This window comes from Triticum aestivum, chromosome 4A (assembly GCF_018294505.1).
Source record: "Triticum aestivum cultivar Chinese Spring chromosome 4A, IWGSC CS RefSeq v2.1, whole genome shotgun sequence".
Taxonomy (NCBI): Eukaryota; Viridiplantae; Streptophyta; class Magnoliopsida; order Poales; family Poaceae; genus Triticum; species Triticum aestivum.
In genome coordinates, this window is record NC_057803.1 from 195193113 (window position 1) to 195200819 (window position 7707).

The following is a 7707-nucleotide window of genomic DNA, read 5'->3' on the forward strand; positions in this document are numbered from 1 at the left end:
CTTTGTCCCGTGTCCGGATGGGACTCTACTTGGCGTGGAAGGCAAGCTAGGCAATACGGATATGTATATCTCCTCCTTTGTAACCGACCTTGTGTAACCCTAGCCCCCTCTGGCGTCTATATAAACCGGAGGGTTTTAGTCCATAGGACAACATACAATCATACCATAGGCTAGCTTCTAGGGTTTAGCCTCTCCGATCTCGTGGTAGATCAACTCTTGTACTACTCATATTATCAAGAATAATCAAGCAGGACGTAGGGTTTTACCTCCATCAAGAGGGCCCGAACCTGGGTAAAACATCGTGTCCCCTGCCTCCTGTTACCATCCGCCTTAGACGCGCAGTTCGGGACCCCCTACCCGAGATCCGCCGGTTTTGACACTGACACCATCTCTGCCAGGATTGCGTGATGCCTGGCCTCCTGACCTGCCAGGATGATCCACAGATTGCGTAGGAAGGCGGCAGCCACACTTGGCAGGCCGAACGGTATGTGAACGTGGCTGTGAGGTGGACCCTCGCACCGGGCAGCACGTGAAGGCCAGAAGCGCTCCTGAGATGCGCCCATGTTGAGCCCTGGGATGTCGATGCAGACGTGCAGTTCACCACCCTCGCCTGGGTGGGGAGCAACGCTAGGTGGGCGGCGGTCACCGCGTATGGATCTTGCTTCCTGAAGCTCCTGAGTGGCCTTGACGATGAACTCCTGAGCGCTGGGTGCTACTCGCCCGGTGCCCTCCTGAGGGAAACGTGTCGCGAAGCATGCCTCCACGTGATGCTCGAGCGCCTCCCTCGTTACGGTGGCCAGGTCTGAGGCCCTCCAAAAGAGAGCCCCCATGCCCTGCCCGAGGAGGGCGCTAGGCGCGCCTCTGTATGCGCGGGAGGGAGGCTCCCTAGGCGCGGGCGCCGATCCTAAGGGGGCGTCGCTGGAGGCGCTGCTCTCCTAAGGCCCAGAGCAGAGTAGCTGCTTCTTCTTCTTGGGGTTGGCCTCAGGTGGGTACTACGCACCCGCGCTGTCAGGATCTTCGATTGATGCAGCCTGGAAGGTGCGCTCGAGGGAGCACACCGCGTCTCTTTCTTCGTAGGGGACTGTAATGATTCCGCCGCTTCCCGGCATCTTGAGGACGTTGCAGCTATGGTGGGTGACTGCCATGAATTTGGCTAGCACCGGGTACCCGAGGATTGTATTGTACGGCAGGCGGATGTGGCCGACTCGAAGTCGATGAGCTCGGTGTGGTAGTTGTCGCGCTGACCGAAGGTGACAGGGAGACGAACTTGCCCTATCAGGGTGGTGGAGCCGTCAGTCACTCCTGAGAAAGGCTTGGTGGGTTGGAGCTGATCGTATGGCACTTGAAGGTTGTCGAACAACTCAACGGACAGAACACTAGGCCTAGCGCCACCGTCGATGAGGGTCTTGGTGACTTGGACATTGCTGATGACAGGCGAACAGAGCATCGGGAGAACGCCGGCGGTTGCCGCACACTTGAGCTGGTCCGCCGAGCTAAAGGTGATGGCGTACTTGGACCATCTGAGTGGGCGCGTGGCCCCGAGCTTGGGGAGGGCTGCATTCACCTCGCGGGAGAATTGCTTGAAGATGCACTGGGAAGCTCAGGCTTGAGCGCCACCCAAGATGCAGGCGATGGCACGCGGCTCCTGGAAGACCCCAGCCCCTTCGTCCTGTTGACAGTCATCGTTCCTCCTTGACAGCGGCAGTGGAGGGAGACCAGGGTTACCCTGAGGACGGTCCTCGCGAGGCTGGTCCCTCCAGGCGCCCTCATGAGGCTGGTCCTGCCAACGATCCTCGCGAGACTGGTCGCGCCACTCCTAGCAGGGCCCGCGGTCGTCCCAACATCCTCCACCTCGTCCACCTCCTCGGCCGTAGCCCCGGTCGTTGCGCTCGGGGCGTCGACCGAAGCGTCCATCTCGAATGGCCCTGAGCTCTTGACAATCATTGGTGTTGTGGGTGCGCATGTTGTGGAAGGCGCAGAATGTACGGCTGCCCTTGGAAGACTCGGGAAGATCTCAGCCACGCTTGGTGTCCGGTTCTTCCACGAGTATGGCCACCCCTTTGTGATTCACGTCCTTGACCTTGGCCTTCTTCTCCTCTGGATCCGCAACAGGGAGCTCGAGGAGGGAGAGACGCCCCTCCTCAGCTCTTGCACACTTGGTTGCTATGTTGAACAGCTCCAAAGTCGTGCACAACTCCTCATGGATGGCGAGCTCCTCCTTCATCTTGATGTCGCGGACGCTGTTGGAAAACTGAGATGATGGCCTCGTCTATCACCTTCGGGATCTTGAGATGCATGCTATTGAAGCGCTGGATGTACTTTTGCAGGGTCTCTCCCGGCTATTGCTTGATGCAGCGCAGGTCACCCGCGGACCGGGGGCGATCGTGAGTGCCCTGGAAGTTGGCGACGAAGTGGTTGCACAACTCATCCCAAGAGGAGATCGAGCCTAGGGGCAGGTTCAGGAGCCATGAGCAAGTGCCATCCTTGAGATCCATGGGAAACCAGTTCGCCATGACCTTTTCGTCGCTGCTGGCCGCCTCCATGCTCAGCTCGTAGAGCTGCAAGAACTCCGCAGGGTCAGGGGTGCCGTCGTAGCGAGGAGGAAGATCTGGCTTGAACTTGCCTGGCCAGACGATGCTACGCAGCTCGGGAGTGAAGGCGCGGCAGCCTACCTTGGCCACCGGGGCCCGTCGTGGAGGCGGGGCTTGATCTTGGTGTCCCTGCGCCGCCATGGCAAGTGGCGCATGGCCCTTCCGCAGCAAGCGATCCTGATGTGGCGGTGCTGGGAGTGGTGGAGCGTTTTCTTGCGGACGGTGAACCTCTTGGCAGCTTCTTTCTTCGTGCGCGGGCACACGACGCGGCGGATCACGCCGCAGGGCCGCACACCTTGGAGGAAGGATGCCGTCCTGACGCGTAGGAGGCGGGGCGCTCCATGAGCCACACGCCTCGGCACGAGGGCACCATCTTGGTGCGGAGGGGGCGGAGGTGCTCCGTGAGCCACATCGCCCGCAGCCGGGGCGGGCGAGGCAGCGAGAGGGATGGTGCAGGAGAGCCCCCCGCGGTGCTGACGAGCTCGGCGTTGCGGTCCAACCATTCCTCATAGAGGTCATTGACCGGGCGGTAGCGCAGGAGCTCGCGTGCCATGAGCAGCGTGGCGTGCGCGTCCGTGGGTGCGCGGCAAGCATGAGATGATGAGCTGGCCAGAGTCAGCGATGGGGTGGCGGTGCGGCCATCTCGACGAACGGAGGGGTGCAACGAGGAAGCTTGCTCCTCGTTTGCTGCCGGGCCGGTGGCGGCGTTGGCGGCAGGTGACGGAGAATGACAGGGAGGCCCGCTGACAGGGGCTGTATGAGAAACACGGGTGGCGAGGGCGGCCCGACGCTCAGCGCGGGCCTGTCATGCATCGTCCATGAGCTTGGTGGAGTGGCGAAGCACGGATCGACGAAGAGGAAAGCTTAAGCGCACCCCTACCTGGCGCGCCAACTATCGAATTTCGGGTTCCAGCAAAACCCTCGAGGTTCGAACATTAGGGTGCACACAAAGATGTCTCCCCCTCTAGCTCACACTCCGTATGATCTCACGGCCTAGGTCGATGAACCCAAAGAACGAGAGACACAAGATTTATAATGCTTCGGGCCACCGTTGCGGTGTAATACCCTACTCTAGTGTGGTGTGGTGGATTGCCTCTTGGGCTGAGGAAGAACAGCCTCCCGAGGAGAGGTGTTCTTGTGCTTGGCGAACTTGTCTGGTGGCCTTGGTGGAATGGATCCTGTCCAAGATGAGATCCCCTGCCTATGGTGGTGGCTAGTCCAATTTATAGAGGCCCTGGTCCTCTTCCCAAATATTGAGCGAGAAGGGATCCCACAACGGCCAAATTTGAAGGGAGACAACTAGTACGAGTTATCCTGACAAAAGTAGTCTTCGCCTGCCAAAGGCTCGGGTGGTGACGCTGTCTTGGGCTCCATGGTGACCTCTGCCCTGCCATCCTGCTAGTCCTCGTCTTGTTGCACCGACATGGAAACCTTTGCCTGATACCTCGGGACTCCTCGCCTGCGCTTGCCTCTTTAGCACCAAAGAGGAAACGAGGACACTGAGCGCACTGGCGCCCGCCTAGCGCCTGCCTGGCTCCAGTCGTCATGGCTTGCATCATAGGAACCTCGCGAGGTGTCCCTTGCCTTGATCTCTCCGCCCCTCGCGAGCCAGCCTGGTGAGGCAGCCCCTAAGGAGGTCTTGCATCGTCTGCCTTGCAAGGCTTGGCCCCTCGCGAGGGTCTTGAGTGTTTGATGGTGAAGATGGGCCGTGCAGGGCCGCTAAGGGAGCCACGCCACGGGCCGCAGGTAGGCAAGTCTGGGACCCCCGTTCCCAGAACGCCGACAATATAGGCTAGAATTCTAGGGTTTTAGCCATTACGATCTCGTGGTAGATCCACTCTTGTAACCCCCATACTCGTCAATATTAATCAAACATGACGTAGGGTATTACCTCCATCAAGAGGGCCCAAACCTAGGTAAAACTTCGTGTCCCTTGTCTCCTGTTACCATCAACCTCAGACGCACAGTTCGGGACACCCTACCCGAGATCCGCCGGTTTTGACACCGACATTGGTGCTTTCATTGAGAGTTCCGCTGCGTCGTCTCCAAGAGGTTCGATGGCCCCGTCGATCATCTACAATAATGCTGTCCAGGGGGAAGTTTTTCTCCCCGGACAGATTTTCGTATTCGGCAGCATCGCACTGTGGGACAACTCGCTTGGCCATCTAGAGCAGATCGATAGTTACGCTCCTGGCCATTAGGTCAGGTTTGGAAGCTTGAACTATGTTGCCGATAACCGCAGAGACTTGATCTCCGACGGGTTCGAGCCCATGGCAGCCGCTCCCTGCCACCCCGATGAGCATGACCTAAATCTGTCAAAGGACCATACCCAGGTGATAGCACATGTGAGTGCTCCGGTCCCAGATCCAGAGCAGGTTGCGCCACCCAAGGACGGGAAGCTCAACCCCGCCACAGGAGCCGCAGACTCAGCGGTGCTGGAGCCGCACACAGACCCAACTTCGAACATGACCTACGTCATCGGAACCTCAGATTCGTCTCCGGCCACAGGTTCCGAACTTCGCGCGCCCGTGTTCGTCGAGCCCGATCAGGCATCGGTCGTCAAGTTTAGCGTCGCGGACATCTTCCGGCACTCACCTTTAAGCAATGTGCTAAACTCATTAAAATCCCTCTCCTTAGCAGGTGACTCACAACCGAATTATATCCGGCTCGAACTAGGGGTTGATGTTGGGGAATTTTGCTTCCCACCCACCTCCCACTTCATAGCCACCGTTAAGGACTTAACCGACATGCTCGATTACGGCTCTGATGACATCAATGGTATGGACAACGATGCCGGAGAAGAGGAGGCCCAAAACCCACTGCTTATCAGACGCTGGACGGCCAACTCCTCATATGACGTGTACATGGTGGATACACCCAAAGAGAATAGCGGCGATGACAATGAAGACCCAGTCGAGGATAAACCTCCTGAGATACAACCAAAGAGCTGACGTCAGCCGCGCCGCTCCAAGTCACGCCGTGGAAAAGATAGCAATACCGGCACAGAAGAAAACAATACCCCGAACGATGCTGAAGATAATGAAGACCCCGTTAAGCCAACTTCAGAACAGGACGAACGGGAAGACGGGCAAGTTAGCCCTGACGAACAGGCCGTAAACAAAGACTCAGAGGACAGTAATTATCTTCTGCCCTCTGAGGATGAGGAGAGCCTCGTCAACGAGGATTTTATCGTGCCTGAGGAACCTCTCGAGCAGGAGCGCTTCAAGCGCCGGCTAATAGCCACTGCATGGAGCCTGAAAAAGAAGCAGCAACAGCTTCAAGCTGACAAAGATCTGCACAACGATAGACGGACCCATGTCCTGGCAGCTGAGGAACATAGCCTCGAGCACCCATCCAAAATTTATCCGAAGCGCAAATTGCTACCTCAATTGGACGATGAGGCACTAGAGCCTGTACCGTCAGCACATAATGCGGCTGATCGACCACCACGTGGCCGAGACAAAGCGGCAACTCAATCCAAACACCAGCCCGCACTACCTCACCGTAAAGGCAGAGATAAAACATCTTGGGGACATACATACAACCTACAATAGGACCTGGACGTAGAGCAGGTCAGATCAGATTGATGGATCGCGGGGGCGTGCGTCGACGGGCAACAATGGCTATCTAGCCGGACGCAACAATCATAATCACGACCGGGCCGAAAACCGCAGGCGGACTCCATCTGAGCTACGTCATGACGTAACCCGATATAGAGGCGCCGCACACCCCCTTTGCTTCACCGATGAAGTAGTGGAACATGAATTCCCAAAAGGGTTTAAACCCATGAACATCGAATCGTACGATGGAACAACAGATCCCGCGGTATGGATTGAGGATTTTCTTCTCCATATCCAAATGGCCCGCGGTGATGATCTCCACGCCATCAAATACCTCCCACTAAAACTAAAGGGACCAGCACGGCATTGGCTTACCAGCCTTCCAGAGAACTCCATTGGCAACTGGGAGGACCTGGAAGACGCCTTTCGCGATAACTTCCAAGGTACATATGTCCAGCCACCAGATGCCGATGACTTAAGTCACATCATCCAGCAGCCCAGAGAGTCAGCCAGGAAGCTCTGGACTAGATTCTTAATTAAAAAGAACCAAATTGTCAATTGTCCGGACGCGGAAGCCCTCGCGGCCTTCAAACACAGCGTCCGAGACGAGTGGCTCACCCGCCACATCGGTCAAGAAAAATCAAAATCCATGGCAGCCCTTCCCGCTTTGATGACCCGCTTTTGCGCGGGAGAAGACATCTGGCTAGCTCGTAGAAGCAACAACGCCAGCGATTCGGGTACTTCCAAAGTCCGATACGGCAACGGCAAGCCACGGCGCAATAAACACAAGCGTCGTAGTAATAACGAAGGAACACAAGACATGGTGGTCAACGCCGGATTCAATAGCTCCAAACCCGGTCAACAGAAAAATCCATTCAAGGCAAATAGAGATGGACCATCCAATTAAGACAAGATACTGGATCGGCCCTGCCAAATTCATGGCACCCCCGATAAACCCGCCAATCATACCAATAGATGCTGTTGGGTCTTCAGACAAGCCGACAAGCTTAATGCCGAACACAAGGGGAAGGGGCCACCCAGCGACAGCGATGACGAAGAGACTCGCCCACCAAACACCGGGGGTGAGAAGCAATTTCCCCCCGAAGTAAAAATAGTAAACATGGTATACGTGATGCACACCCCTATAGGGGAGCACAAGTGCTCACCACGGGATGCCTATGCCATAGAGCTGGTCCCCCAACATTTAACCGATGGGTGGCCTGCCCGATCACTTTTGATCGCAAATTCAGTATCCGTCACGCGGGTTCAGCAGCTCTGGTCCTCGACTGAATTATCAATAGGTTCCATCTCACGAAAGTCGTTATGGACGGCGGCAGCAGCCTTAATCTACTCTACCAAGATATGATCCGCAGAATTGGCATTGATCCTTCAAGAATCAAGCCCACCACAACTACCCTCAAGGTCGTAGTATCTAGCATAGAAGCTCACTGCACGGGCTCCATCACATTGGAAGTAGTTTTTAGTTCGTCGAACAACTTCCGGAGCGAAGGCTTGACCTTCGATATTGCCCCATTCTGCATTGGCTACCATGCACT